This window comes from Xiphophorus couchianus, chromosome 10 (assembly GCF_001444195.1).
Source record: "Xiphophorus couchianus chromosome 10, X_couchianus-1.0, whole genome shotgun sequence".
Classification (NCBI taxonomy): Eukaryota; Metazoa; Chordata; class Actinopteri; order Cyprinodontiformes; family Poeciliidae; genus Xiphophorus; species Xiphophorus couchianus.
The window spans coordinates 3,465,275-3,471,924 of NC_040237.1; the positions used below are offsets into that span (position 1 = coordinate 3,465,275).

Genomic DNA, 6,650 nt, shown 5'->3' on the forward strand with positions numbered 1-6,650 from the left:
TTCTGATCTTTTGTTGTGTCCTGTTGACAGTGGTTATTGACTAAACGGTTGGACATGGAAAGGATATGACCCCTTACCCTCCCTTCTTCCTTTTTGTCATTGAGGGCTGAGGCCTTTTCGCTGGGGGGCTGACAACAACAGAGGAAGCAAGTTTGAGGTTTACATGTAGCTTTATTCTTAAAAGGGATTTGATGAGGCTTATGCAGACAAGAAAAACAAGTTAGGGTGGAAGTTTTGGTTCAGCAGAAACAAAAAACGTGAAGAAAGAAGAGCAAGAAGAAAAAGAACAGACCTCCAGATTTTTTTTTCTCCTAGTTTCTCCTCTCAAACAGATGCCAAGGCAGATGGTGGTGAATTAGCAGAAAATGGGCAAAAAAGAAGAATTGAGACAGTATATTATAGGTCCTGGGAGGACAGACACGAAGAAATAAAGATTAAAGCGGCACCACTGGCAGAGAGGAGGAAAATCTCACCCAGGGGTTGTGGGAGGTCTAAGGTGTCATTTCTGAAACATCATGTACATCTGCATGATTTGCATGATGAGGGACATGTTCTGGGCAGAGTGTTGCAAAAGGCCCATCATGGAAGCAGCAGGATGTCACATGGGGCATAGTGGGTGAAAAACACCTGATTGATGTGATGATGCTGCACGGGTTGGATGAGTTTAGTAACAACGTACCAAACGCAATTCAATTAAGTTGAGTTTAAGTAGAAATGCATTACTGTACAATGTCTTGAAAAAATTATTTAATGTTATAATTCAAGGTAAACCAAAGCACAATTGTGAAGAGAAAGGAAAATGATAAATGCTTAGCTCTTTGTTTAAACAAAGAATTATTGAATAAAGAATAGCTGGAGCATCGGCTCTGAAAACCCAGAGTCGATTCTCTAGAACCGCCGTTTGCTGCAACTACAGCTGCAAATTTGAGTATTTTTTCACACAGAAAAAAAGAACTCAAGGCGACAGAATCTAAGTTTGATTCAGGTCTGGACATTGACTGGGCCATTATAACATAAAAATGTTTTTCTAGATGGTACTCTTCTGCCTCCATATTTAGCTCTTTCTGTCCTCACATCAACTCTGATCAGCTTCCTTTTCCTTGCTTAGAAAAGCATCCCCACAGCATGATGCAGTCACAACATCATATCTGTTTCACACAAAACATATCTTCTCAGAGCTTGTTTTCAATCTATCTTGATTTTCTTTTTGCTATCCTTCCATTAAGTTTGTGACAAACAGATTGTCCCACCTGAGCTGGAGATCTGTGTTGGTCCCCCAGTGTTACCAAGGCCTTTCTGGCTGCTGCTCTGTTTCCTCGCCCATTTAGGTGCATGGTCATGTTTTGGCAGGCTTGCTGTTGTCTGTCTTTATTTCTTGCAAGACACAAAAGAAGTGAGCCAGAGTAGTCACAACAAGATATTTATTAATAACACAAGTTCAGAACTTACTTACTCTGGTCTTCGCAGTCAACAAAGGTCCCAGGTCACATCAACAGGGTAGACCAGGTCTTTCAAAGGATGCAGCCCCTGAATTTGGACACAACCAAGGTTATACATTTTCCATTTTCAAACAATGAATTGGACAGCACTCATAAAATGATCAAAACTTAGAATTTTTTTAAAACCTAGCCCTGCTTTAAGCCTCTCCATTTCTTTGTCCCTGAGCTATCTGATGTTTTCCTTGGTCTTCGTTAACCAAATCACACACAATTGCTAAAGTGATTCAAAGTTCATGAATCACTTTGTTCATGAACAGTGAACATAAACTTTGTTTATGAACTGCTTCCACTGGGTTTTATTTTGGAATGTGAATGTAAAGGGGAGCTGAATATAGTTTGCTGGAAGTGTGAGTTCTGCTTAAAATTTAAAAAAAAGAAATACACACTAATTTCACAGAAACCTAATAATGAAAAGATATTATCATCATATCGTCATCATTTGCACTTTAGAAAACAGTGTTATTACTATTCCTTCCTTTTGCCCTTGTGCTGCATTCCATAAATCTATAAATAGAAAGCATTCTCCAGCTATTTCTGCCGAGTATCCATTAGTTTGAGAGATTGACAGAAATAAAACTAGTGAGAGCAGACTGGGTTAAGACTACACAACATTACAACCAGTAATTCTGGCTGCCTATTAGATTTATCTGTTGCAGGCTGAAGGAGAGCACGCACTTTGTCTTCAGACATGAAAACAGCATCTCAAGTGTTACAATTCCAGAGGGGGTAAAGTGGAATTGCTGTTTTTACATTTCTGTAGCATTTTTTGCCCATAAGGAATATGGATAACAAATGAAATATTCAGCCACATTGTCTGATTTATCTCTTTTATTATCTGCAAATATCACCCTGGCAATTTAAAGGATAGCTCGCTTTATTCTGGGCCTTTTCGCTGGGGGCCTGACAACCTATCAATGTTATACAGCTTAAACAGGTCAGGATTGCATGAGCATTCCTATGTGAGAGGTTTTGAGCTTGCAGAATTTCTAAATAGAAACCACAAAAAGAGAAGGCAAAAGAAGGAAAAAACAGGAAGCATTTTTTATAGGAAGCTACAGAGCTATCTCACTGGCAAAATGATAAATCTGCACAGCGTCTATATTTCAATTGGAGGAACAGAATCATATTTAGTTTAATTTAAGTGGAAACTTCTCTAAATTTCTCAGAATGTAAATAAATGAACACTTCTTGAGAAGGTGGCTAAGAGACAGAGGATGGGGTCTAGCTAAAGTTTTTGAGGCATCCAGTGCTCCATTTTGTCTGGAAGCACTAAAATATAAAGTCTATTTTGCAATTCTACACACAACATATCCGAAATACATTAATATTTAAACACCTTTAAAATAAGGAATTATGTGTTCATATATTACATCAAATTCAATTGATATCAAAATGGTTGAAGAGATAATCAAAACAATGTATTAAAATGGATCAGTTTCTCTGCACGGAAAGAAACTTCTACATTATTTCTACAGTCTAAAGCTCAGATTGGGTTTGAAGTTTAATGGTTTTAACCAAACACCAGTTAGAATGAATCAAATATCCAGGAATTAATTGTCTGCCCACTGGCTCATGTGGGGACCCTTCACTGGTGCTTGTCCTCACCAGTGGAGGGTGTACTACCAGAACAGGTTGCCAGTTCATCCCATGGCAACACAGAGACACAGAGGACAAGCAACCATGCACACACTCGCACCTAAGGTCATTTAGAAAGACCAATAACCTCACAGTCATGTTATTGCCTTGTGGGACGAAGTGGGAATTTTGGATGTGGAGTTCATTTCTGTTTCTTGAAAGTGTTTGATATCTGCTTCTAATCACGTTGGTGTTTGTTGAGCAGGTTGGCTTCTCAGAGATCTACACTCTGTCTCTGAAGAGAGATTGAAAAGAATCTCATTGTATAAAGGTACCAGTTCAGAGAACAGTTAAAAAGTTCTGAACAGTTACAAAGTTCTGCAATGCCACATATACACCATGTCACAGTGAAGACATAGTATATCAAAACTGGGTTTTTCAAAAGATTTGGTGGTCAGTGGGGATGCAAAGAGCCTGACAGTAACACAAAAGGAGCTTAAGGGATTTCTAACAATGATTGGTTGTGTTTTGCATTAAATAAATATATTTTGCGTTCTTCATATATCAGAAATAGAGCAAAAACCTCCCAGAGCCTTGTAAGGGACTGTACTATGGTCTGACAAAACTAATCTCAAAAGGATTTGCCTCACCAAAAGAACACCAGGCCCACAAACAAGGTGGAGGGGCCATCATGCTGTGGGGTCACTTTGTTCAGGTGAATGTCATTTTTAACAGTTCCAAATACTAGACCACAGATCCTCTCATTTCTGCCAAAAAGAATCAAAAATGAAAATAGATTTTATTGTTTGTTTTATGTTTCTGTATTGAGCTTTATTTGTTGAGTAAAACTCCATCATATTAAATGGATATTAATGTCTGGTCCTTTGCCTATTTTACTCAAATCTGGTAACTGAGAAAGTCTTAATACTTCAGTGTCTATGGGTGTTTCTTTGATAAAGTTAGAAGAAACATATCATACCACCATATTATTTTTTTTACCACATAAAGAAAGGTCTTGCAATATAAACATTTCTGAATCTTCCATTGTTGTTGGCCAGTAATAGAGACAAATTTTATAGTAAAGTGTGCAGCCCTGTTGCAAAAACAGCACCGTCAGTAGTAAAACATTGTAAACTTGGCTGAGAAGCTCAGGGAGGGTTTGCCCTATGACCTTGAAAGAAACCCTCTGCTGCAGGTGTCCCTGTTCCTTCCAGGTGCTCTGCCGCCCCTCCTCCTCTCCGCATTCCCAAACACACTGCTTGGCTAAAGATAGTTATTCCACCTTGAACCGATCTGTATTGCCTCCCCTGAGAGCACAGGTCCCTCCTGTGAAACCTCATACGGTACAGCATTTCTTACTTCCTAAAAGAGGAATGAAATGGCAGGGGAGAATATTCAGCAAGTCTCACTTTAAATCAAGATAAAAGACTGAAATGAAAAATAATAGGAGGAACAAACCCCTGGATAGCCCAGGGCTCCTAATGGAAACACATGGCTGAAGGCTGAGGAGTTGTCAGCAGCCAACAATGTGCCGTTCCTTTCTTGATAATCTGGCCTGCCATGAAATTAGAATAGCAAATACCTCCTGACAAAGATGCATGTTCCTTCTCCTTTGTGAAACCATTAAAGAAGGAGGAAAAAAAATATCAAGTAGTGACTCTGAATGCCACATAACTTCAATTTAAATTTACACCGCTACGCAAAGAGAAGTGATATGCACTCAAAAATTTTAATAACCTATTAAGTTACGACTTCAATTTCATTTTATGAATATTTTCCTAGGGGAGCACAGCCATCACCAGAGAAAGATCGAAATTTAAAAAAGATAAATAGTGCCATTAATCTGCAACATTTCTCTTCCATTATCCCTGAAAATGAGGAGTTATTTTTGCTCAGATCCTCACGTAATTAGCTCCTTACACTTGACTCACTAGCCAGAAAATGACCATGTTCAGAAAATTAAAAATTTGTCATTAAGTGGAATTTAACATAATATCATTTATCTTTATATATTCCTCGGCTGACAAGAGGCAGCCTTGGATGTTGATCAGGGCTTTGTATTGCAGGACTTGTGACTGTGGAAGGAGCAGGACTGTGTAATCTTACCACGTGAATATCGGAGATTTTAACAGCTTTCACGTGGAAAATTTATCCTACTAATGGCGCTGTCATTTAAAATAGGGAATTGCCATTTGTGCTCAAATGAGAGGGGGACTGAAACACTGTGTTATATTGTTGCACTCTATTATGAAGACAGATGTTAACAACTAGTTATGTGTCCACTTTGGTTTCAAAATGCGAGCTGTGAACTTACTTTTCATATAAAAAGCTTTCTAAAAAATTATTATTAAGAAGAATGACAAAACAGGTCCTATGGATAAAGCACAACATTTTAATAAAATATACACAAAATATCATTTTTTCAAATATTTGACTAAACTAACCTGGGCCATGTTGACCACAACAATGTATGTTTTCCTGGTGTTTGCTAAATATTTTTTATTTTAAACATTGCAGTAGGTGGATGGTGTTTTTAAAATCCCTTGTTGTGGAGCAGAACTCAAGTTATTAAATATTTCGCACACATTGCACTCACCTCCACGCCCCGCTTCCTTTTGAAACATGCATCCTCCGACACAGTAGCAAGTCAAGCCCAGTGTTTTCCGGTTACAACGCCCCTTTGAAAGTTTTGAAAGGAACCGCGGCAAAGGGAGCGTCGTCTGACAGGCGGTCAGTGACAGCTTGTCCTGAATAGTCTGACAACTTGCCTGGCTTCAAACAGAAGCGCTTCTCTTTGGACCAAGTGTCTTTCCAAAAGGTAAGTCATAAAAACCTGTCTGTATCTGCGGCTGCTTATACAAGTTGCTAAATAGTGTGTTAGCTAGTAGAGCATTGTTGTTTGAAACTCTGTTGTGGATTGCCTGTAAAGTGCGGAGTAGAGTGTTTTTTTTTTTTGTTGTTTTGGATGGATTGGACTGGCGAGGGAAAAAACCTGGACTGGATTATTTTGTTTTGAACTGACGTTAACTGAATAAAACATAAGCTATGTCCATCTTTAAGATAAAGAATTGATTATTATTGCATATTTTTCTCAGTGTGTAAATACATTTGAGTCTTGTGGGGAAAAATAGTGGCTGTTGGGTTTGTTTCATTTAATGTATAGGCTAATAAGCACTTATCTGTTTAACATCCTTTGTGCAGGTTTTGTTTCCACAGTAAAGGAATATCAACCTCTTATTTGTCAGGAGAGAGAACTGACTGGCTTCCCAAAAACTTGATTACACATAATCATCACACTACCACTGTCACCCCTAAACATGGAGAATAGGACATAAGGCTTCCATGGCTAGGGTTGGGAAACGCAGGCTATACCAGTCCCATTACAAATGCACAATAACTACCCTTGAATGGTCAGGAAATTTTACATGTGATGTTTGTCATATACTTAAACTCAAATACACCCAACACTGTTTAGCTAATTTTGGCCTTCATTTGTTTTCTTTGCATGTGAAAAAATGAAGTGCAATTTTGGTTCACCTATGACCTGCAATCATAAAATGGCATGTTATCTAAATT

General features: G+C 38.3%; 1 long non-coding RNA gene across 2 annotated transcripts; it reads right to left on the reverse strand.

Annotated features, from left to right (window-relative positions):
- Nucleotides 1-208: 208 nt before the first annotated feature.
- LOC114152278 (uncharacterized) lies at nt 209-5,896 on the reverse strand. 2 transcript variants are annotated; one of them, XR_003597095.1, is made up of 4 exons: nt 5,671-5,896; nt 1,454-1,527; nt 1,251-1,374; nt 209-1,148 (listed from the first exon to the last, which is right to left on the reverse strand). It is a non-coding gene; the product is annotated as an uncharacterized LOC114152278 (long non-coding RNA). The 2 variants fall into 2 exon arrangements; XR_003597096.1 differs by having other exon boundaries at nt 1,450-1,527.
- Between the last annotated feature and the right edge of the window lie 754 nt (nt 5,897-6,650).